The 25,436-nt window shown below is 54.5% G+C and overlaps 1 protein-coding gene across 1 annotated transcript in view; it reads right to left on the bottom strand.

Annotated features, from left to right (window-relative positions):
• The window catches only part of Trpc3 (transient receptor potential cation channel subfamily C member 3), a 114,969-nt gene extending 89,745 nt beyond the window's left edge, over positions 1-25,224 (bottom strand). The window contains exon 1 of the mRNA XM_078022158.1: positions 25,089-25,224. The gene's annotated coding sequence lies outside the window, so the exon portion shown is untranslated. The remainder of the gene's footprint in view (positions 1-25,088) is intronic.
• Between the last annotated feature and the right edge of the window lie 212 nt (positions 25,225-25,436).

The raw sequence follows: 25,436 nt of genomic DNA, 5'->3' as shown, positions 1-25,436 counted from the left end.
AAAATTATGAAGTGTTTAATTGTGGAAGTTTTCATTTAATATTTTTATGGTGTAATTGACCATGGTAACTGATAGTATAGAACATGAATCCACAGGTAAGAAGGGACTACTGTATTTTAAGTTGTCTGTCCTAGAAATCTGTGGTGTCATCTTTTTGCCATTCCTCTGTATCTTTAACAAAACTTTGCTGTATGTTGAAATCATTGTATAATTTCTTTGAGGTTCAGAGAGTGGGTGGAATTCAAGGAAAACAGCTTGAGTTCCACATATAAGGAAGTGTGAATCAGAGAAATGGAGATGTCAGCGAGTTGAAGCTCTGTAGCACAGGGAGTCAGAGTCAAAAGTATAGCCCAAGTTTGGCACAGAAATTCTGGGGCGGAAATGGGAAGTGGGGCTCACATGACCATCTGGGCTACTAATACAATAATACTTACTACCACATTGAAAGATTTACTATGTAGAGGTCCTGGGTTCTTACTAATTCCTCACAATAATTCCATGTGCTTTTATGGGTTCTCCTCTTTGAGAGGAAGAATTGAAGTATAGAGACATTAAGTAACTCACCTAAGGTCGTAAACGCTGAAGCTGGAAGGTGAACAGAAACCTGCCCAACACAGAGGCCCCTTTCTTAGCCATGAGCTTCTGATGTTGTCCTCCAGGATCCTGGTATTCCTAGGCGTTGGTTCCAGGACCTTTGCAGATACCCAAACCCGCGGACGTTCAAGTCATCTGAATCCTATGCCCTGGTATCTGCATATGATATCTCAGTCCTCTCTAGTACTTACAATACCTCATACAATGTCAGTGCTAGGCCTGATTGAGACAGTGTGCTAGCCAGCTTTGGTCACGTGGCCTGAAATGGACAAATAGAGGGGGATGGTTTAATCTGGGGTTCACCATTTCAGAGGCTCAGTTCAGGGTCGGCCGACTGCACTGCTCTGGTCCCAAGACAAGGCAGAGCCTCCTGAGGAAGGGCACGGCAGAGGGCAGCTACTCAGCTGGGGGGCAGGGAGGGGCCACAGGAAGAGAAACCCTTCCCGACTGACCCCAGTGACCTGCCTCACCAGCCACACACCAGCTGCCTGCAGTCACCACCAGTCAGCACACTCAAGTTACCAACCCATCCGACGGGTGGACCCAGTGATGAGATCACAGCTTTCACAAACCAGTCCTTTCACCTCCCGCCGTTGGCAGTCACCTCATATCCACCCATAACAAACATGGTCCTTCTGTGTCGGCCACCCTCGGCCTCACAAAGGGCCAGGTCTACAGGCACGTGGCACCAGAGTTGGGGCTGAGGCTGTGTAAACTGCCAGACTGGATTATTTATGGAATGGTGGCAAGAAAAGAGTCTGTATGTGTCCAGCACAGATAAAATGTCTCACAGTGACCCTTTGTTCACGGCACAGACGGGAACCCACAGTCATGGAGGTCAGCTGTGGTACCTTCCCAGGACCCCATGGGCCACAGCACAGGCGGACACTGGCACAGCCCTGTCCTTCAGTGTGAATGATCAAGTGCTGGCTTTACACCATGCCTCCATCTGTTCAATTTTGAAAGCTGATGTTATCAGTCACAGTCATTGGTCACCCAGTTAATATGTGAGGAAGGATAAAGAGGTACATGCCCAATTCCTGACCTTCTGGGAATTATCACCAAGTTGGGTAGAAAGGGGAAGCTTTGAAATAGAAATGTAAAGCAACGAACGAAATCCAAAGCTGAGAGCCAAAGGCCTGGCAGGTGGGGGCATGTGAGTGGCAGAATGAGGATATTATGGGATTCCTGGGTCAGACCTCAAGAGTGTGTGGCCTGAGCCAGTGACTTCGCCTCTCTGTCCCAGCTCCCCTCTGGCAGGAAGGCTTGGTGAGAACACTTGCCTTACCCCACAGCACTGCGTGAGTCTTCAGCGAGATGACAAATGGAAAATTGCTTTGTAAACTGCTGGGAGTTATTATAAGCTCCAGTTATTTATTCAAGAGTTCTCCTGCAAGCATGACTGTCCTCTGGCTATTTAAGTGTCCCGTCCAGCCTCCAAGGCTGAATGGGGAAGGGAAGGCCATCCTGAGCATGTTCAAACAAGGCATGGACCATTCGGAATGCCACTTGGAAATACCACTCGTCTGCTCCTGTTGGGACGATTACTGGCAGAAGAATAGGCAGGTGGCACGTGGGGACCCCGGGTCCCCGCAGGACGGGAAGGGCAAGCTCAGCTCCCCAGGCCCAGCCCTCTCATGCCGCCAGCTCCTCTGCAGGTTGTGCGGCCAGGCCACATCTCAAGTTCACCCTCTTCGCCGCTCCCTGGCCAGGCCTAACTTCGGGCCCTCTGTGCCTTTGGACTGGGCGTGGACGCAGCCCATGATCCGTCCACTTCCCACCACCACCTCCCTTCTCTTTCTAAAATGTGGATGTGGGTATGCCGCCCTCCGGAGGGCAAGTCTAGGTCGCCAGGACCTTCCTGGCGGGCTTCGCCTCCCTGCATGTCTCCCGCTGCGCCTGCAGCCCAGCTGGACCCTACGCCACTCAGCTCTTCAACAGCCACGATAGCCATGCCTGGCTCTGCTGGCCTTGCACTCCCCTCCTTCCCAGCCTCCAGCCCTGCACGGCCTCCTCCTCCCAGCCTTCCCCCTCCGCTCCACCCACCCCCAGTAGAGTGGACCCTCACACATCTGCATGCCCCGCCCCCCCCAGAGCACATCCCGTATTCTCTTGCCTTCCCCAAGACTGCACACTCCCCGAGGAAAGGACTTCCTCACATTGGCACCCCTGGCACCTCGGAGCAATGGCACCTTGATAGCTGTCACAAGAATGGATACATTGGCCCCGGCTGGGGGTTCCCGATATGAGTGCCGTTGTTGAGTGACTGCATCAGCAACATGTTACAGAGCACAGCTTGCTGTGATTTTCTCTCTTATGTACTCAGCATGGAAAGTTTTCCATCAGGTAGCTGCAGTCTGATCATTTAAGAGGTGTGAGTAGCTAAGTGGATTCTTGGGCTGGGAAACGCAAGAGTGCCGTGATTAACAGAGAACGCCACCAGACGTTTCTTCATCCTCGTTTTCATGTCAAATTCCCTTCTCCTTGAGCCTGTGGCGAAGTCGCAACTCTGTTAATTATGACATTGGTGGCTGTTGCCATCTGCATTAGGACAATGTCAGAAATTCACAGCTGTGACAACCAGCAGGAATGTTATGTAGGAGAGACTCTCCAAGGGGAAACCCAGCGCCCGGGCCACGACCTGGTGACAGCCTCTGTGACCGTGGGTACAAGGAAAGCAGGGTGGGCGGCCAGTGGTGTCACTATGGGAGCTGCTTTTTCATGAAAGGAAATAACACCGCGGACTCCTGCTGAAAGGAAGTCCCTAACCAGAGGCTCGCCCTGGAGGAGCCACAGCGGACAGCAGACTAAGGGGTAGCACAGGGGTGGGCTGGGGGACACGACAGGTGTCCTGCTTTCTCTACCAGTGAGAGTGTTAAGGGGGAGCCTTTTCCCTCCTCTCCCATCCCCCCTCCCTGAGCAGCATCTGTCTGTCAGTCCTGGGAAGATGTGCCTTCCTGTGGAGGCTGGGTGTCGCTGGGTTCAGGGCTCACGCAGGAAGGTGGGGCCTGGCCTCTTTCTCCTCACCAGGGCTCAGTGCCCGAGCCCCTCGTCACCTGCTTGGGGTCGCTGCAGCTGCCTCAGGCCCGCCTGTCGTCCCAGCCTACCTCCACCCCAGCCATGCAGCACCTGGCACAGGTGTGCCCAGCACCGCCCACTCCTGCCCTGGGGCTTCCCAGCCTCTGGGTGGGATGCTATGGGGGCCACCTGGCCAAGACCGATCCTGGGGCCCCAGCTGTCAGCGCGGGGACTGAGGAGGAGACAGCGTTCTGTGAGTGTGAACTGTCCTAGTCCTCACTAGGCCAGGCCCCCTGACCGGCCCACACAGGAACACTCCCAGAGCCCCCTGCACAGGGCAGGCACGGGCTGTTCTGTGAGTGTGAACTGTCCCAGTCCTCACGAGGCCAGGCCCCTGACCAGCCCACACAGGAACACTCCCATGGCCACCTGCACAGGGTGGGCACGGGCTGTTCTGTGAGTGTGAACTGTCTCAGGCCTCAGGAGGCCAGGCCCCTGACCGGCCCACACAGGAACACTCCCAGAGCCACCTGCACAGGGCAGGCACGGGCTGTTCTGTGAGTGTGAACTGTCCCAGTCCTCACGAGGCCAGGCCCCTGACCGGCCCACACAGGAACACTCCCAGAGTCCCCTGCACAGGGCAGGCACGGGCTGTTCTGTGAGTGTGAACTGTCTCAGTCCTCACTAGGCCAGGCCCCTGACCGGCCCACACAGGAACACTCCCAGAGCCACCTGCACAGGGCAGGCACGGGCTGTTCTGTGAGTGTGAACTGTCCCAGTCCTCACGAGGCCAGGCCCCTGACCGGCCCACACAGGAACACTCCCATGGCCACCTGCACAGGGTGGGCACGGGCTGTTCTGTGAGTGTGAACTGTCTCAGTCCTCACTAGGCCAGGCCCCTGACCGGCCCACACAGGAACACTCCCAGAGTCCCCTGCACAGGGCAGGCACGGGCTGTTCTGTGAGTGTGAACTGTCCTAGTCCTCACTAGGCCAGGCCCCTGACCAGCCCACACAGGAACTCTCCCATGGCCACCTGCACAGGGTGGGCACGGGCTGTTCTGTGAGTGTGAACTGTCCCAGTCCTCACTAGGCCAGGCCCCTGACCGGCCCACACAGGAACACTCCCAGAGCCACCTGCACAGGGCAGGCACGGGCTGTTCTGTGAGTGTGAACTGTCTCAGTCCTCACCAGGCCAGGCCCCTGACCGGCCCACACAGGAACACTCCCAGAGCCCCCTGCACAGGGCAGGCACGGGCTGTTCTGTGAGTGTGAACTGTCCCAGTCCTCACGAGGCCAGGCCCCTGACCGGCCCACACAGGAACACTCCCAGAGCCCCCTGCACAGGGCAGGCACGGGCTGTTCTGTGAGTGTGAACTGTCCTAGTCCTCACTAGGCCAGGCCCCTGACCGGCCCACACAGGAACACTCCCAGAGCCCCCTGCACAGGGCGGGCATGGGCTGTTCTGTGAGTGTGAACTGTCCCAGTCCTCACTAGGCCAGGCCCCTGACCAGCCCGCACAGGAACACTCCCAGAGCCCCCTGCACAGGGCAGGCACGGGCTGTTCTGTGAGTGTGAACTGTCCTAGTCCTCACTAGGCCAGGCCCCTGACCAGCCCACACAGGAACACTCCCAGAGCCACCTGCACAGGGTGGGCACGGGCTGTTCTGTGAGTGTGAACTGTCCCAGTCCTCACTAGGCCAGGCCCCCTGACCGGCCCACACAGGAACACTCCCAGAGCCCCCTGCACAGGGCAGGCACGGGCTGTTCTGTGAGTGTGAACTGTCCCAGTCCTCACGAGGCCAGGCCCCTGACCGGCCCACACAGGAACACTCCCAGAGCCCCCTGCACAGGGCGGGCATGGGCTGTTCTGTGAGTGTGAACTGTCCCAGTCCTCACTAGGCCAGGCCCCTGACCGGCCCACACAGGAACTCTCCCATGGCCACCTGCACAGGGTGGGCACGGGCTGTTCTGTGAGTGTGAACTGTCTCAGTCCTCACCAGGCCAGGCCCCTGACCAGCCCACACAGGAACTCTCCCATGGCCACCTGCACAGGGCGGGCACGGGCTGTTCTGTGAGTGTGAACTGTCCCAGTCCTCACTAGGCCAGGCCCCTGACCGGCCCACACAGGAACACTCCCAGAGCCCCCTGCACAGGGCAGGCACGGGCTGTTCTGTGAGTGTGAACTGTCCTAGTCCTCACTAGGCCAGGCCCCCTGACCGGCCCACACAGGAACACTCCCAGAGCCCCCTGCACAGGGCAGGCACGGGCTGTTCTGTGAGTGTGAACTGTCCTAGTCCTCACTAGGCCAGGCCCCTGACCGGCCCACACAGGAACACTCCCAGAGCCCTGGGGTAGGACAGTACAGGTGACACTGGGGGACAAGGAAGTCTCCAGGTGATAGCCTCTCCTCCCGTCCCTCAGGTGGCAACACAAACAACCACAACCGTGGTTCCGCCACGCGATTTTGCTCCCAGGCACAGCAAACTATATGTCCCAGGTTCCTCATGGTGGGGGGGGGCAGCTGAGCTCTGGACGGTGGAATCAGAGCAGAAGCTTCCATGCCCTGAGGCTTGGCCTTGGGCCTCCCCCACACACCCCTGCTCACACCCTTCCTTCCAGGGAACAGTCTGCTGAGGGCAGGCCTGGGCCCTGCTCGCTGGGTGACTCCCTCAGTCCCCCACTCCCACCTGCAGGTGGCCTGGGTCTTGGGTGATGGGGTCTGGAGCTGGCCTGTCGAGGCAGACATCCTCCACCTGCACCACGGAGTCGTCTCCTGGAACCGGTGCATCTTCTCCTCAGCTTTCCTGTACGCGAAACCCCCCCAGGTTGAAAGGCCCAGGCAACCTGCGCCCTGAGCCACAGCCCCTCCCCACCCCAGACCCTCACACGGGCCCTCCGCTCCTTCTCCTGAGGCACCTGCTCCACGTCTTGTTCGTACCTTCCATGTGCCCTACTTTTCCTTTACTGACTTTAGACTTGCATGTGTCTACTTGCCCCACAGATGATGAATTCCCAACCAGAAAAGACTATCGTTATTATTAAGCCCTCAAAGCAAGTATCACCATGTGTAGGTGGCACACCAGGACGGAAAAGGCCTATGAATGTCCTAAAAATACCACGCTATGCTTCTGCTGTGGACTAAATATAAGAATCCCTCCCCAGTAATTCTAGCTCACAGGTACAACAAGAAATTCTCTGAGGATGGAATTAACTCCTATATATAAACGAGCTGTTCAGAAATACATTCAATATGCTTTTTTCCTCAAGGGCTAATTAATGTTACATTTCCTTGGCCTCTCCCCTAAATGCATGTTGAGCAATGTCTCAAGTTGTAAGAGGAGGGATTAAAATGTGAGATCTCTTTGAAATTCTCCCTGCTCCTGATTTCTCTCACCCACATTCAGCTCCCCTTTTGAAATGAAAGTCTGCAGGTTCAGTATAATCTTTGCTCAATTTTCTGAGTCTACTTTTAAACAATCACAGCAATAATAAATACTTCGTGATATCCCCGAATCTCCTTCTTCTGACCCTGTGTGTAAACCCATCTCCTTTGCTTCCCCTCACTGTGATGGAGAACCAAGTTGTCAGTTTTCCTCATTCTGGAAACCTCGAGGTCGCCCCCACTTACTGTGTGATGAGGCAGAGGAGTTTGGAAGGATGGTTTCAAAGGTCAGCACTAAGAGCTACGAGACTCAACACAAGCACATTTTCTAGTATTTTAGACATAGAACTGTTGGAGGAGGCTGGCGATCCTTTAAGCTGAAGACATGTTCCTGTGGATGCCGAGGCAGTTGTGACACCTGGCCTCACCAGCGCCGCTGTCCCTGAGCCCTGCTGCCCGGGGCTCCGGGCCAGCAGTCGGCAGTTCTGCCCAGTCAAGAGTCTCCTTTGAGCTGGAAGAATGCCCCTGTGATTGGGAGTCCGCGCCTCCACACAGCGTTCACCTCCACGGAAGCTTCCTGCGTAGACCTGGGTCTCTGCGGTTGGAACGCTGGTTCTGACAATCACGGGGTATTCAGTCCTGTCCTTTTCAAGTCCCGAGCACAACACCCTCATGATGAAGAGTCAATTTCCTACCCTTTCTTGAATGACTTGACAGAGCAACATGGGATAAATATCTGAAAGCAGGGGAGCCCTTCGGCGGATGGCCTATTATTCCTGCATTTTTATTTCCTAGCAACGGTGATTCAGCCTCTGGTTGACGAGAGGGCAGGCTCAGAGCTGGGGTATAAATAACGCAGGCTGGTCTCCTTCAGCCGACAGACTCCAATGTGAAACATGCCTTTTAATATGTGGTTGCAGCTTATAGAAAAGGGCCACCACGGAGCTTCTCTGAAGTCCTTCTCAAAGCCATGGGAGTTCCATGGTGGCCCCTGGAGGTGCGGAGGGCAGGTGGAGGGAGGGGCTCCCCTCCCCTTCCCTCCCCTCCCCCTTCCAGCCCCCAGTGCTGCTTTTTTCTGTTTCACGTTGGAGTTTCTACGCGAAAGTCACAATTAAAAAGTGGATTCTGCAAAACAAAACAGACGAGCACCCTGAACCGAACCCCGAGTAGGGAGTGGGGAGCTGTCCAGGGGCGCACTGCTCCTAACCACCCACCACGCAGCTCGCCTCCCTGAACAGAAACCACCGTGCGGAACCGAGTGGCCCGGTGTGGCGGACACCCGCCACTGTGCTGCTGCTGGTGTCCCACTCACCTCCCAGCAGCACCTGTCTCCCTTTGGGGACATCCCCCTCCCACTGATATGACACTGGTGGTGCTGGGTAGGCAGGAACGTCCCTGTACAGGAGCCCAGGAGCCACGGGACCTGACCCTTCTTCCCTGAGCCCAGGACAAGGACTGAGCCACCAATGTGCTCTTCCCTGTCAGCTGTCCCTCCTGGGCCTTTGAATTGGTGTGGATGTCACAGCTCGGGGACACAGGGCTTGACAAATCCTGTCAGAGGGCCAGGACCCGTCGAGACCCCTCTTTCTGCCGGCCTATTCCAGTCCCCTCCGCAGGCCCTCAGAGCCGAGGTGAGTCCCTGGTGGCCTTTGCTGTGTGTGTCCCTTTCTCCTGCCTGGCTCTTCCTGCTCCCTTCTGGGCCACCGCAGAGGACATCAGGGCAGCTCCCTGAAGTGCCCTCACTGGCCCTCCTCTTGAAGGCCTGCGGCTGCCCCCTGCCATCCCCCAGCACTCCACAGCCTGCGCCCACCCGGCCGTTTTCAGCTTTGCTCTCCTTGTGGCCCGACACCCATGTGTTTCCTGACTCTGGTCAGTTCCACAGGCGAGCACGAGGGCCTGTGGGTCCCCACGGTCAGGAGAGACGGGAACCTGTAGGAAAGGGGGCTAGGAGAGCCAGAAGCAGCCAGCATCCAAGAGGCAGTGTGTCAAAGCCCAGCCAGGGAGGGGGCTCAGGGGGGGGACCCAGGGAGGGGGCTCGGGGAGGGGACCCAGGAGGGGACCCAGGAGGGGACCCAGGGAGGGGACCCAGGAGGAGATCTGGGGAGGGGACCCAGGGAGGGGACCCAGGAGGGGACCCGGGGAGGGGACCCAGGGAGGGCACTAGGAGGGGCCCCACAGGCTGAGGCCCGTTCGAAGGAGGGCTGGCTCTCCGAGGGCTGCCCGTGGGCTCCCTGCAGAACGGTCTCTGCCCAGAGGCCTGCGGCCACCAGACAACACTCCAGGGGCTTCCGGCCTGTGAGGTCCTCACCAGGACAGCGTCCTCTGAGGAACACGGGGGACCAGACCTCCTGGGCGTGGTTCTGGGCAACGGCAGCGGCAGCCTCAGGTGTGGAGGCTCACTGTGCCCAGGCTCCTGGGAAAGTGCTCTGCGCACAAGGAGGCCAAGCACCTTGCCCCAGATGGCGCGCCCAACGCGCACCTGTCAGCCCAGGCCCAGGCTCTCCCAGCTCTGCACTCCAAAGGCCTGGGCTGGACGGTGCTGGGACAGCAGGCAGCTCCCGGCCTCCCTCCTGGCTAAGGAAAGCTCATGGACAGCGATGGACACAGAAGGGGGCAGGAGCCGCGGCCCCGCCCGGCCAGCTGTGAGCCTGGGTCCTGCCCCTCTTCGCCCACGGCTCCTCGACTCGATGGCCCTCCTCAGGGAAAGGTCCTCTGCAGTCCCAGCTCCCACCCGGGCAAGGAGGAGCAGCTGCTGCACCCGCTCCCAGCTGCCTGGGTGCTCCCTCGCCCTGCCTGCAGCCGGCTGTGCCCGCAGAGCTCTGCCCGCTCAGGCCTCGGTTATCCAGGGAGAAAATAGGCCGTCCCCAACCCGCATCTGGCTCATGCTCCCCGCTCCAGACCTACCCTAGAAGGAAGGACGGGGCAGGACTGGCGGAGCTCGGGAACATTTCAGGACACTTCCCCTAGGACAGCGGTCCTGCTCGTCTTCCAAGGAGTCTGTACCTCTTCGTTCCATAGGTGGCGAGAAATTCATTATGATAGTGCCACATATTTCTACAGAAAAGTTGATGACAAAGTTTTAATCCCCATGAACTCTGAAGAAAATAGATGGAGGGCCTTTGTCACCCTGGACACAAAGAAGGAAACAGAGGTGAATTTGATCCCCCATAAATTATTCCATGATATGACTGTGACTGATGCGTAGCATTGGTAGGTCAGGAGGTAAGCGAGGCCCCCAAACAGCCACAGAGAAACTGCTACAAGTGCTCTCAGAGGGTCAGACGGCACCTCACAATCCAGAGCCTCCCCACGGACAACAGAGTCGCCCAGGCTCAGCGCTCACTCAGCTGATTCAAAAACATGAGGGTGTGCAGCCAGGCTTCTGCATACAGGAGTGCAGTCTGTGCACTGCCCACTGACACCTGGGCTGGGTGCAAGTGGGAGTCAGATCTGGTGCTTGCTTGGCACCCCACCACATGCCCATGGAGCTGACTCCACCACACAAAGGCACCATCCAGACTAGTGTGGCCCTGGTGTGAACCACACAGACATGTCTGGGACCAAAAATCCTTTTTTTTTTTTTTTGTACTGGGGATTGAACTCAGGGGCACTCAGCCACTGAGCCACATCCCCAGCCCCTTTGTGTATTTTATTTAGATTCAGGGTCTCACTGAGTGGCTGAGGCTGGCTTTGAACTTGCCATCCTCCTGTCTCAGACTCCAGAGCTGCGGAGATTAGGTGTGTGCCACCGCACTCAGCTGGGACCAAGAAACATTTTCCAGCTAGAAATGAAGCACTTATTTATTGCCAGTGCTTCCCTCCTCCATCTCTACTCTCGTAACTGCCCTCGGCTACCTCACGGCACCCGAGACCCATGAGGAATAGCCCAGGGGTCACACAGTCCTGTCCTCATCCTGGGGTCTTAGCTCATCAACGTGGACCATCAGTCCCCCTCTGCGGCTCACCACTTTGCTTTCTTACACCACAGAAAGGTCCTGGATGTGCCTTCGATGCTTCCTATAGATAGCAGCCACATTCCAGCTTCCACAGGAGCACGTTCTGCTAAACACAGACGGGAGGCAAATCGCCCGCTCCCCTTGCTGTGTTCATGGTGCAGATTCAGGCCGAGGGCCCCTTACCCTATCCCAGCTTGGCCTTGGCGACTTGGGGTCTTTCCATCTTGCTCCCAGTGCTTCCTGATCAATGCCCAGCCAGCACCGCGTGCAGCCATGGGATTGGGGACCACAGACGAGTCACAGTCACCAGGGTGATGTCAAAGAGTCCTGTGGACTTTCTGACCCCAAACCCAGGGTTTGGGAGTCTCTTGGCCATAAGTCATTTGAGAGTTAAGGTGGCTGTTATTGATGCAGAATTTCCCCCAATGAGGCAGGGAGACAGACAACTCGGCATGAGCAGCCAGAGGTAGCCGGAGCTCCTGGGATGGGACCAGTACGGAAGGCTTCAGCAGCCTGCCTCATCCTCAGCCAGTCCCTCCCACAGGGTAACTGGGTGTACGGGGACCCCAATTGGTCGAATCTTCTCTTGCTTTCTGCCTGTTCATTTTTGTTTTTTACTTTGTTTCATCCTCCAATATGAATTTGGTCTCATACAATTTCAATGTCAACATACACTATTGAGCACCAGAAATATGAAATGAAAGTCTTCTGAAGCTACTCCTCGTTGGCTCTCTGTTTTGGATAAACTATTTCTTAAAGCACCGGCCCTTCCTGTCGGTAACCCCTCTTCAGCTCTGCAGAGCAACAGCCCGGCAGTCACTTCAGATCGGCCCTGCAGTGGTCGTGACGGTGGCAGGCCCCCAGTTCACAGAGGTGGCACCATGTCCTTCCATCAGGGATCCCTGCAGCAGCCCGGGGGGCAGGCATGGTCATCTGGACAGGATGATACCGTGACTGGTCCTCAGGGAAGTTCAGGACCCTGACTCCTGCCTCAGCTCCTTCCTGTTAGCCCCAGGGGCCTTTTGTCTTCAGAGCGCTGTAACATGGCCTGGTGGACGAGGCACTGGAATGGTGGACAAGGCACTGGAATGGTGGACGAGGCACTGGAATGGTGGACGAGGCACTGGAATGGTGGACGAGGCACTGAATGGTGGACGAGGCACTGAATGGTGGACGAGGCACTGGAATGGTGGACGAGGCACTGAATGGTGGACGAGGCACTGAATGGTGGACGAGGCACTGGAATGGTGGACGAGGCACTGAATGGTGGACGAGGCACTGAATGGTGGACGAGGCACTGGAATGGTGGACGAGGCACTGAATGGTGGACGAGGCACTGGAATGGTGGACGAGGCACTGGAATGGTGGACGAGGCACTGAATGGTGGACGAGGCACTGAATGGTGGACGAGGCACTGGAATGGTGGACGAGGCACTGGAATGGTGGACGAGGCACTGGATCGGAGCAGCTGGACTTCCCCTGAGTCCTGCTGGCGGCCGGGGAACCTGCACGTCTCAGAACCTCCCTGTGCTTTCTGGTGCGATGAAATCCCTTCAGTGCTCGCGCTCTGCACCCATTGAGAAGACGACAGAACTCTCGGGTCCTCACCCCAGCGCCTTCTCTCGCCGGGGGATGCGAGAGCCCCAGCCGTGCTCCGCTCCTTCCTCTCCTCCCTCCTCCCCTGCTCTAGCCGATTCCTTGGGAAACCCGGAGCTGCCCTTTGAGCCTTTAGCTCTGCCGGCAGCTCAGTGAAGACAAAGATGCTCTTCTCTTTTGCTGAGACCTCAGCCTCTTAATCAAGGCTCAAGCAGCACGGCCAGGTGGTGTGCCTTCTTGGCCAAAGCTGGAGGGACTTTTTTGCTTTGGTTTTATACTCTTCTTACAGCATTTTGCTGCTTCTATGCTCATCTTGAGGCCAGAGATTCTAAGATTTTTTTTTTTTTAACCTCAACCTTGTGCATGTGAAACTGGAACACTCTGAAGATAGTGGGGGAAGAAGCTTTCCTGGCGACTCTGACCTGAGGGGCACGTTGCGGTTCTCAAGTGCCAGCAGCACTGCCACCGCCTGGGAAGGGGCTGGAGTTGCAGACCCCCAGGCCCAGCCCAAGACCTGCTGCATCAGAGGCTCCAGCTGGGCCCCAGGATGCCCCAGGGCCCTGCAGGTGGCTCTAGTGCAAGCTGGTGCCGGGGAGAGGGGGAGCAACCGAGTTGATATCCTGCCGTCCTGCCGGGACACAGTCACTCCTGGGCTTCCTAGTGTGGCCCCTGGGAGTTAAGGCTCTGAGGATTCCTGTCACTTGAATGGCAAAATCCCTGCATGGAGCCAGCCAGGTGCTACTGTAATAGAGAGCAGCGATTAGCTGGCCCGGATCACGTCAGGGATCCCCCTGCGACCCTGGGCACCGGCCATCTATGTCCTTTGCATAGTTTAGCCTACTAATTAGCACCCATACAAAATAGAACAAGTGTAGACCTCAACTTTAAGGGACCTGTAACTAACAGACAACTAAGATCTAAGGCGGGACCTTAGTTCAGACCCACTGGGCCGGTCATCTTTCGCGATGCCCCCATGGGCTATCCCTGGTCAGTCCAGTTGTGTCTGGGATTCTGAGGGCACTGGACTGGTCGAGCCTGTCCTGCCCACCCCCTTCACACTGCCCACTCCATTCCAGGTGCCTCGTAAGCACCTGGGCTCCGGGTCTGGTTGGTTACTTCAGTCACTCGCGGGTCCTTTTCCGGAGAGGGCATTTCCTGTCTGGATTGGTACTTTAATTTCCCAGGTTCATGTTCACAACCTTCCCAGACGTGGAGGTCCAGCCTTAACTCTCCAGACCACAACGTCTGGGGTTATAATTCTGAACAGGTGTGCGACTTCACCTGGGCTTTGTCTTCTCTGAAATAGGGCACTGCTTCTTCTACTCAGTACCAGAATTGAGACTCTGGGAAAATCCTATTTGTTTTTAAGGCTCATCTGTCTATGAGCCTTTGGGGAAGACTCCAGTGGCACTCGGCCGTCACATGGCAGCCTGAGTGGGCACCTGCCCTTGAGCAGGACCAGACCTCCCGGGGGCAGTTTATTCAACCACCTTCAAGTTTCGTTCCCTTATCTATAAAGGGAGGCAGAGATGGTGCCCTGGTGTGGGTGACGAGGTGGACCGTGGAGGCTCAGCCCGACACCCAGGGCTCTTGGGGCTGTTTCTGTGACAGTGCTGCTGCCACTGTAGCCTGACCACCACCCACTACCTCAGGCTTCACGCTGCCCCCCCACTCCTGCTTGGATCAGAACGGTGGCTGAATTTTTAGATCACAATCAGACAGAAGTTCTAAGACACGATTCCCATCGCTGCTCTCTGTGTGAGACCCACTGCCTCGTTCTATCTGGCTCTCGCTCACCCTGAGGCACGGGTTCTGACGGTGCAGGCGGGAAGCCCAACGGGTGGCTTTCCCAGAACTGAAATCACGCTTGTACAGTGAACGCCAGGCGCAAAGCGCTGGCTGACAGCGAGGGAGAGAGGCGCTTCCCCTCTGCTTTTTGTGGAAGTAAAAGGAAGCAAGAGTGGTCTCTGGAATAGGGGTCTAGGAGGGCCTTTATCAGGGCTGCGGTTCTGTCTGGCTGCGGACACCAGGGGCAGCTGGGTAGTCCCTCCTCGGCTGCTTCCCACGTCGTCCCTCAGGGCGTCTCCTCCCCGTCACGCTCACAGGCCTGTGCTGGTCACGGTCTATCAGGTAGGCCTGGAGGAACCTGCTCCCTTCCAATAACTCAGGGTCCTCCACGGGGAGCGAGGGAGAGTGCAGTGCAAGACCGCGTCGGAAGAGGTGTGGGGGCCGGGACGCGCCAGAGCTGCCAGCCACAGGCCATTCCCACCCTCTGCTGAGAGTGGGACCCAGGGCCTCGCTGGCCTGCGGCCACCCTCGAGCTCCCGTGCTCCTCCTCGAGCTCCGGTGCTCCTGCGGCTCCCTGTCACTGCAGCTGGCGCTGGCTGTGAAGGCCAACCTCGTCCTCCTGCCGGAACAGACACCTCGAAGGAGGTCAGCAAGAGCCACACAGCCCGGATGTCCGCGGCTCCTCCTCAAGGCGGGCTGCGTGCGGGGCCTGGATGCGTCTCTCCAGGCCTCCATCCGTCTTCACCCCACGTCCTTCTCCTGTTCTGTGCACACGGCCGTCTTCTTACCAGGGCACCACTCACACTGGATGGGGACCTTCCCTCCCGCAGAGTGACCTCGTCTTGACTGGTTACATCTGTTTCCAAACAAGGCCACCTTGTGAGGTCCTGGGCTCCATGCTGCTGCTCTGACGTGACACGGTCACCAGCCAGAGCATGTGGAGGTGCAGGAGGGGCAGGCGGGGAGGCAGGGGCACAGTGCCCCCTTCGGCCCCGGCCTTCCCATCCACAGCACCCTGGCGCTGACCGCAGGTCTTCAGCTCTGTTGCGTTGTTGCTGGACACCAAATAGCCTCCAACAGGAGGTGCGTGCCCAGGCACGTCCACAGGCTCCCCTTCCCCGCGGAGCAGCGCCTGGCCAGACAGGGCAAGGGACCCCTCCCCCGGGCCCCTGTCCCCTTGGCTTGTGCTCATGCTGCTGTGGTTCTCACCTGCCCGTGGGTGGAACCCAGCAGTGTGCTCCGCCTCCAGGCTGGCCTTTCCAGGCCCGAGCCTGCTCTGTACCGCTGCCTGTGTTGGGGAGCTGAGGTTTGCCCTGTCCCCTTCCGTCTTGTGAACATGCCACACTTCTTGCCCGTTCGGCAGGACACTGTGGAGTCTCAGGGAGAGTCCAGCGGGGCCTGGGGGCGGTGCTGCGGTGGCCCCCCTTGTACCCACGTCTCGATGGGAAGTGAGGGTGAATCTTACACTTCCGGAAGTCTTTCTGTCTTGGTTGGTGTTCTCAAAGTGAGCCCCCGAGGGGCCTGTCCCCTACCCACTCCGCAGCGCCTGCCTCGGGAGTCTGGGAGCTCCTGGGGGCAGAGTCTGCTCCCTGCATCTTCACGTCTTCCCGTGCCTGCTGCGGGTGAGGTACCTGATGTCCCTGAGTGAGGGGTGGGGGGTGATCACCTGGAGGGTGGGGACACTGCATGGGGAGAGGAGGTGGGGGGCGGGGTGAGACGGCCCTGCCTTCCCAGGCTGCAGCCTGTGCTGCCTCCTCTGGCTTCCACCTGCTGCCCGGGGCCCCCACCCGACCCCAGCACCTCCAAGTCCAGTGTGGGCAGATCTCATTCTCTCCTTCTCCGTAGTGTCCCCACAACGTGGATCCTCCTGACTGTGGAACCCTCCCTACTGTCTAATAGTTCACATCTCTTTTTCCCCCGTTTCCCTTTGATATCTAGATATGGCTCAAGTCTTCTTTACCACAAAATAGAGTCTTACTTTCTGAATCAGTGATTTACCCCTAACCGCCACTGTCTCCTGGCCTCTAGGTGCCAGCCTCCGAGTTCTGGCCCCTCAGCAGTCTCCTTTGATACCTTTCTCGCCAGCTCTCCAGTCGCCCTGCCGGTCAGTGGGCAGCTTCCCTCACACTGTGCCCAGGTGCCCGTGGCTGGTCTGGCCTGATTGCAGGTTGCCCTTCACATGCAGAGTGATGGCTTCACCTGCCACGCCCAGCTCCGTCCCTCCTGGTCAGGCTTCTCCTCCCTTAGCCCCTGACACCCCCAGACGACCTACTCCCCAGGTCTTTCCACTGTTGTCTCATCTTTGGTCACTCCCCCTTTGACAACAGCATCTCTGGGTGTCCAGTACCCAACAGAGCTGGGTGCTGAACTGGCTTTCCCATGACAAGACAGAGGCCACCTCAGAACACCAGGCAGGCAGGGTGTTTGAAAGCATTTACTATCTCGACATATTAACAGCCTGAGTTGACAAACTCAGGACTCAGAGGTCCACGCTGTTGTTTTGCAACCCTGAAAAGTGGGCCCTAACACTAACACCTCTGCTTCACACCTGGACATAGCCCCTCAGAGAATAAGCTGACTTTTCATCACACCAGACATTTATGAATTTTATGGGCTAAAATATGACCATGGCACATGCCTGTAATTCCAGCAGCTTGGGAGGCTGAGGCAGGAGGATCATGAGTTTAAAGCCAGCCTCAGCCACTTAGTGAGGCTCTACACTGTCAACAAGACCCTGTCTCTAAATGAAAAAAGTAAAAAGGGCTCAGTGAGACCCTGTCTCTAAATAAAATACAAAAGGATGTGGCTCAGTGGTTAAGCACCCCTGGGTTCAATCCCTGGTACCAAAAAAAAAAAAAAAAAAAAAAAAAAGTGACTACTAGCCCTTATTACTGTGTGAAGAAGTGTGTTGGAAATTAAGTCATTTGACAGTGTCCAAGCAGATAATCATTTGCTGGTAAACTCTCAACTAGCTTAACAACTAGGTAAAATAAACCATCATTTCCATTTTTATAAACTGACTTCAGCATTAAAAATCAAAGCTCAGAGCCCAGAGTCGTTAATGCACTTTAACTCACAGACCCAACCAGAGCCTGCTCCCATTACACTACTCTGGTCGCCAGTGACCTCTGTAAAAAGAGGTTTCCTGTGACCTATTTTTGGAAAAACAGTTAGGAAGCTATTTTGGTTTTCAGTGTCCGGAGATTTCACTCCTTCACTTTGTATCAGGGAGGCTTCTGTGTAGCGCTTGGTTCAGAGAAGTGACTGTGATCCAGAAAGGACATTAAGCCCTGCCAGTCACTAGTGTGAGCACAGCTCAAGATTGGCCGGTGACTGGTGTAGTTTCCAGAACCCGTCAGACGAGAGCCAGGAGGGCGGGGCGGGGCCGCCCGGGGTCTCAGGGACGGTGGCTTTATTTCCTGAGCTCTAGAAGAAGACTTGGGTATGTCACAATTGGCCACACAGCACTGCTCTGGGGTTTCTTGTCTTACCAATGAAGACAAGGATCCCCATTATCATTTCTGGTATCAATTCGATTCCTAACATCATCAAAATGCAAAATAAAAACAAAGTCGTTCTAATGACCCATCCTGGCTTTAGTCTCAGCTGAGCAGCTTCTTCCCAAGCCTGTTGTCCTCTGCCCTGGGGTTGGGAAAGCCAGCTGGGCTTCTCTGAGCTGCCTGTGTGACTTTTTACAGGGGATGTAAAGTGGCAGCGAGTGAGACTCCCGGTTCTTGGTTCAACTGAGATTTCTACATGTCAATGTGATTATCTGAAATTTCAGCTGAAGAATTGAAATATTCTTCTATACCATTCTACAGAATTCTCTCTTCTTATTAAAAAAAACACCAAAAACCCTGCTGTGTGGCTGGCTCCTTGTCTCATCATTACAGACGATGCTATGCCATGGTTTCAGAAGCGCCATATTATCATAGAAGCAGAAATTGTTATCATGACTTTTACAGAGTGGACACCTTATGGCTGAGAGGGAGATGAAAGTCACTATCAGGTACCACAGGTAAGAAGGCAAAAAGGCCCACAGCACCTGCGAACGTCCCCAGATGGTAGCCGTGGCGCCATGGCATCAACAGCACCTCAGACCTGCTCTGTCTCATGACCCTGGATGGGATGGTGATGAGGACACTTCCATCCGAACCCCTCCATGGTTTACCCCTTAACAATTTCACGGACATCAGAGACGGTGTGTTCTATTAGTGTGCTCTCCTCGGGTTGGAGGTGTATCGGAGCCAGAATCCTCCAGAGATGTCAGTGCATATTTGGATTCTGTGAAAGTTGTTCAGTGTCGTGTGGGTGGACTTCAGAGCTCCCTCTTCTGTAGATCCACGCACCGAAATACAAAGCTTTGAAAGGCAAAATTGAATCACCAACTTGCCAAAATTTTCTAATTTTGTAAAAGTGGTTTTAATATCGGGCAGGAATGTCCAATTTTAGTTACTGATGATAAAACATACAAAATTAATGCTGACATGTCATCTGAAGAATTGGCTACAAAACATCTAAAAATGCTTAAAGTTTGAATAATTAGAAAATATTGTCTAAGAAGCCATCAAAACAGTCCTAGCACATACAGAATGCTAACGGTTTGATTTTGAAGGAGGCATTGAAATATATAGACGTGGTGGCAACTTTTAAAAGCCAGGAGGACACCCCACGGTGGACCAGGACTGGTGTGGCAGGGACCCACCAGCTGCAGTGAGGGCAGCAAGTCCACACCTCAAATGCTGGCTGCCAGTTACTGGGAAAGAGTGGACGGCCCCTCCAAGACACTGGCCCTGAAAGGCCGCCCGGCTGGGGGACGTACGTGGCAGGGAGTGAGACTCCCATACCTGGCTGATCCCCAGAGAGCTCTCCTGTGTTGCAGGCTGCAGAGCTGCCCGTGCCCTGCCGCCGAGTTAGCTTGGGTCCCCGTGTCTCAGCAGGTGAAGGGGTTGACAACTGCGTCCCAGTGGGGAAGCAGTCTGCAGCTTGGCTGACTCAGCTGCAACTGTGATTCCGGCTTCTCGGTGTTCTTAATGCATCCCCACAGGCTGGGTGACTCGACAGCAGCCCCAGAATCGCCAGTGACTTTTCTTAATTATTGTTAGGGGCATCTGTTGCTGTTATTGATGTCGCTGCTGGTGGTCCGTCCCTCACGTCAGGCAGACAGTGACGGGAATGGACTGGGACAGCCTGGAAACCTCGTACCTTCTGCAGCTGCATGTGACTGTGGCAGAGAGCGGTGGGTGGGTACCGCTCCAGCAAACGGGCACGCTCCGCCCCCGGGGTGGGAGTGTTTCCAGACGCAGGCTGTGGGGAGGGGAGCAGCGGTGAAGTGCCATGTCCCAGTGGCACGTCAGGACGTGAGCCACCTTGCCTCGCTGCACTGCAGCCCTGGAGGTCCCTTTATGCCCCGTGTCCTGTAAAGACAAACCCCTCTCTCCTGCCAGTCGGCCTGTTTTGTCAGGAGTGATGACATTTCACAATGGCAAGGTCCCTCTCGTGCAGGCTCTTTTTATCTAATTCTCTATGTGGCTCTCTGTGGATGTGCCCTGCCAGAGAATCCCCAGCATGAGACAGGTTTGCCTCCCAGGCCACAGAGGTGGCTGATGAGGAGCGGTTCCCTGGAGTCTCAATGACTTCCACTAAACCTCTCACTTAACGTGAGCGGTGAGCCTTGATGGTTTGAGCTCATCGCTGCTGTGCCCTGGGACCACACAAGCCTGGTGGTGCCGCCGGCTGGGTGCAGTGAACTCTGGTGTCCCCCTTCCTCACACACAGGCCCGTGAGCAGGAGTTCAAACAGACACATTCCAGGACACGAACTACAATACCACCAGCTAACAGACGCCATATCATTTTGGAGTTTATCCAGAGGACCAAGATAGGAGGATCAAATTCAGGGCAGGGCAAGACCTCAAGATTAGGGCCTTCCCCTTAAGTTCATTCCCACCAGTGACACGTTCTGGGGGTCAGTGCCTTTGTCAGGAATGGGAAGGCAGGACAGAAGTGCCAGCTGGTTCTACACCAGGCACAAATGTGGGGCTCACAGAACATTCAAATCTGGCACATGCATGCCGGGACTCAGCCACATCTAAGCAAAATCCTGCCAGCAACGTCAAGGTACCACTGCCAAGAAGCTGTCTCAAGTGGAATGCCAAAATTTTTGTTGAAGTATCATTTTATGTGAAAATTATTATATTACGCTGATGATTTCTCCTCTGAAAAATTTTAAACAGTTTTAGGAGTTTTATTCCGATGTTTCAGATATCACTAGCTAGCATGTAAAAGTAACCCAAATTGAATATCATCGGTTACTAAAATTAATCACTCCTCCAAAGATTCGAAAGCAATTAAAGCCATAATTAGGGATTGTCCTGCTTCCAAAGTCAGCATTTCCTATTTCCTATAGTCACAGGGAAGCCGTAAAATTACCCACGGTGCTTTCGAGCAGGGCCTGGTGTGCAGTAGGTGTGCAATGAGCCATCGATGCAGTGTTGGAATGAAGGTTGCCGGGTGCTGAGGACCCCCTGGCTTCACCTGCGAGCCTCTCTCCTCCCCTGTTAGGCGCGATCTCCCAGGAGCCCCATTGGTCTCCCCATCGGTCTCCCCATCGGCCTCCCCATCCGTCTCCCCATCCGTCTCAGAACTGCCCTCTGGTTTCCACCGCCCTCCATCTGTCAGGCTGGTCTGAACTGAAGCTGTAGGGTGTTCAGGTTTTTTCCCCTTAGTCTCTTATTTCTCTTCTGTAAACCAAGGCCTCAAAAAATTTTGGATGTTGCTTACTTTCTGTGTCATGGGTGGATCAGGGGAGGTGACAAAATTCAGTTTCTCTCTAACTGAAGAAAAATGTCAGTCCTACCGGGACAGACGGTGAGACGGGAGAGCAAACCTGCCTATTCCACAATCCTCATTTGAGGTTTTGGATAAATACATTGCTATTTATTTGTTTATTTGTTTGTTTATTGGTATTGATTTACTAGGAATCAAACCCAGAGTCTAAGTGTGTGCTCTACCTCTGAGCTATACCTTCAGCCCACCATCTTGTTTTTATGCTCTGTTTTTGCGTGGGGTTTTTGTTGTTTTGGTTTTGTTTTGAGATGGGAAACCAGCATAGAACTGGGCTCAGCCGGATGTGAGCTGTCTCAACAGAGGCTGGATCTAACCTCTAAAGCTAGGGGCGCCAGGGCCACACTAGGCTGACGGCCTGCTGGGCACATTTTCCTTACCTGTGCTTAACACAACGAGAAGTCATTTCTGCAAATGCTTTTCTTTATGAGAACTTCAAAACCATTTGACAGGCAAAATGGGAGAGCAGTGGATGGCCCTCACTTCCTCCCCTGGGGCTCCGAGTTTATTAGAAGTCACTGGAAAGGGCAGAGGGCAGAGGGATGGAGCTCAAGGGAACGTCTTCCATTGACAGTGAGCCCAGTGGAGGAATGCTGGGACACAAGAGCAGGAAGTGGGCGCATCTCTCTTCCTAGTGCCACCCGACCCAAGCAGCAGCTGTGTCACAAAGTTCAGCAGCTCCACTCCCCACTCAACGTGGCTGACGGAAAAGACAGAGTGACTGCCTTTAAACCCCAGCTCAGGGTCCAATCACTGCCTACTCTATTTTGACTTTGCAAGAGCAAAGGGATCAGGGACATTTTTTAAGATTTAAAAATGGCCAAGGTGACTAAACACCAGAGTGGTTTACTGATGAAAGAAGCCAAACGAGAGAAAAAGGAATCAGTTATCTTTGGGGTCTTAAAGGACCCCCAAGGCACAGCAGGCTCTGCAGACCTGCCCTAGAGTTCTGAGACTCTGCCCTGGCATAGGAATTGAAAAGATCATGCCCAGAAGATAGGGACAGCAGAAGACGAGACCTGGAAAGGCCAGGGCTCCAAGGAAATTGCACTGCGGGCTCCTGATTTGTGTCACTGGTAGCTCCTATGGGCCCTTCTAGGGACAGTTTGCTAAGCACACGCCCAACACCCACCCACCCTTTTGTCACGCCCCTCAGCAACTGAATGGCGTTAAGCTGGACCTGCATAGAGGCCGGCGGGGCGACACGGTGCGCAGACAGGAGCGCAGCTGAGAAAGAGCAGTGCGTGGCTCGTGGTGTGGAGCCCAGCAAGGCCGGGGATGCAAGTGTGTGGCATGAAGTGCCCACCAGGGCGAGGGAAAGAACTGTATCATCGGAGTCATTTCACATAACAGCCTTTTAAAATTTAGGATACCAAAAACACAGGGCAAACTACCACAACCCTCATTATGGCAGAAGGAGAAATGAACATGCTCTTTTAAAATGATCAGAATGTGCTGCTGCAATGCCTGAGAGTCACGTGGAACATGACTTTGACCCAGTGACCCTACTGTCACCCACTCCACAGGCCTTTGGTGGCCCCTCTGTGGCACCCCCTGCCTCATGGCCATAGTACACTCTGCTTCCGCCTGGGACATCCTCCCACCTGGGTCTTCATAGTTAGCCAACACCCACTGGCCCTTCACCTGGGAGGGAGCCGCCGCTTGCCCGAGGAGGACCCGCGGGGCCTGGCGAGTCCACAGTGCTCTCTCTCGCTCCTCTCCCAGGACACAGCGGGGCCCTGGCCGCTGCGTCACAACCCGCTGTCACGTTCTTGTAGGACACAGTGATGTCCACCCTCCCACCAGACTTGAAGCACCATGAGATGAGGACACGCTGTGGTGTCCCCGCACTTCACAGTGTCCTAACTGGACCCCCACGGAGCTGCAAACCAGAACCCTCTCCCCACTTCAGAAGGGTGCATCCCAGGTGGCCGCAGCCTCATACTGAATTCAAATCCCTTAGTGAAGAATCTCAGTTTCCAAACTCCTCTAACCCACATGAGGCTCAGCAGAACATTTGGGGGGCGGGGGGAGGGCTGCAGAGTCCAGCAAATCACTTGGCTGTCCAGTTGTTCTACAGGTTGATTGAAAATCCAGAACGCATAAAACCAGCCTTAGAATAGAGCTCACATTATCATTGCATTGCTAATCATTCTTAGAACTCGGACTGCTCAGTGGAACATCTGTTTCTGCGATTGTAAACACTGAAGTTTGTCTTTGCCAGAATTATCAGGTGAAGCCTACCTAAAGGAAACTGAGATGTGCTCTTCAGAGTCCACAGCACACTCTTAAGGCGGAAATGGTGACCTCATGATGTGACACCTCAGCAAACTCGTGGTGTCCCATTAAGAAACCATCTAATGGAAGCTTTTAACAGGCAAGCCCAGGTAAGGTCCTGAGCTCATTACACTGCATGGTAAACATATTTCCTTGTGAACCTTTCTGCATGTCTTACTGCCAGTCATTCCCAGAAAAGTAGCCTGTTTTTTCTGTGAATTAGCAGAATAATGAAAAGTAAGGCATTTTGATAACAATAAAAGGGTGCTTATCCCAAACACTTTGGACATGGAAATGGTCTGGCACTTATTCTACAAAACAGAATAAAACAGAATGTAAATCACAACCGTGGCTGCACGAGGTGGCGGACCATGACCTCTTACCAAAGCACTCCAGGTGGCAAAGACGCATTCATTTTGCTCTGGTGAAGGTTTACTAACGCAGAAGGTAGAAATGCTTTCTTTTCCTCAGGAAAATCAGCAACACAAGGCATAAGGAATTCTCTGTTTCCACTTTTCTTTCATCTCAGCTACCAGAGAACTAAAGACCAATTCAAGTCCTGAGGCCTCTGCTCTTCCCAGATGCCCATGGGCATTTCTTTGTATGGATCACTTTCATTTTCTTATTTCATACCCAAGGTTAAAAATCCATTTTTCAATTCTTAATAGACATGATGAATTTCTGCAAAAGAATTAGTGTTGCCTTGCCAAAATCACTCAGTAGCTAAGTTAGTGGAGGTTGAATATTTGCAACCTCTTGAGATCACTTGGGGCTGGTGCCACTTCCCTGGCTCCTGTGTTTGCACACACACAAAGTCGTGCCTGTGCACCCCCTGACCAGAGGAGGGCTGCATAGATGTCAGCCAAATCGCGTGAAATTGCATAAGAAAACCCTGATGTGATTCTGAAGACTCTCAAGTGTCTCCTATTTGGATCCAGATGAACTCATCATCTCTAGTACATTCATGGTTTCTGATTTAGCTACCAAATCCAGGTGGAAACTGGATTTTTTAAAAGAGAAGGTAATTGACTTCCACAGAAGGAAAACATAAGTGATTTTCAGAAACTTTAAATTTAAAATTAGCTGCTTTCTGTGATTGAGTTTGGGTTCAGCGCCTTAAAAGGACCTGTTGCTGTGAGTGCAAATGTGTCACGCCTTGAAACCTCAAGGCTGCGCCCTACTTGCAGAACTTCAAAACCAGTCAGCTGCCTGAGATCAACAACATTTTCCTGATGTTTATTCAGTGAACTGTTTGAAGTATTTTTAATACAACTGTGGATGATCGCCAAGAGCAGAGCGCAGAGCTTCAGGCGCACAGGCGGGAAGCTGCGTGAGCTGCCCCCCCACCCCACCCCCCAACCGGTGTTAAAATGGGCTTTGGCTGGGCGCTTTTCTTGCATTTCCTGGCAGTGGTCCCCAATCGCCTGTTTTCACTAATTTCTTATCTGATAATTACTTGCTTTATTTAAGTGTAGGTAAAACACAAACTTAACTCATCCATCAACATAGATCCCCCATATTGAGATCTGACCCGCGTATCAAAGCTCTCCTTCAAAGACACAAAGAATAAAGCCATTTCCACCCAACCTGCAAAATCTCAGACACGGACTTCCCCTTGGGACTCACGTACCTTCACCTCTGTGACCAGCCGTCACAGCTGGCGTGAGTCGACGGAGGGCAAGAACCGCTTCTCCCACTTTCCCAACATTTCTGGCGAGAGATGAATTTTCAGATTCCAAATTTATGTGGCACTGAAGTCAGGATGAGGTCTCTCTCTCTCTCTCTCTCTCTCTCTCTCTCTCTCTCTCTCTCTCTCTCTCTCTCTCTCTCTGTGTTAATTATTCATTAAAAGGCTTTTTAAAGACACAGTTCAATATTTCTTTACTGACTCACTGTTAATAAAATTGCAGGTTGTAATTGGAGTCCTGATTCCTTTTGATGGCACTGTTTTATTACTAAATCACTTTAAAGCCTTGTT

The sequence above is a fragment of the Ictidomys tridecemlineatus genome, chromosome 9 (genome assembly GCF_052094955.1).
Source record: "Ictidomys tridecemlineatus isolate mIctTri1 chromosome 9, mIctTri1.hap1, whole genome shotgun sequence".
Classification (NCBI taxonomy): domain Eukaryota; kingdom Metazoa; phylum Chordata; class Mammalia; order Rodentia; family Sciuridae; genus Ictidomys; species Ictidomys tridecemlineatus.
The sequence above is the reverse complement of the archived record's forward strand: the minus strand, read 5'-3'. Positions and strand labels throughout refer to the sequence as shown.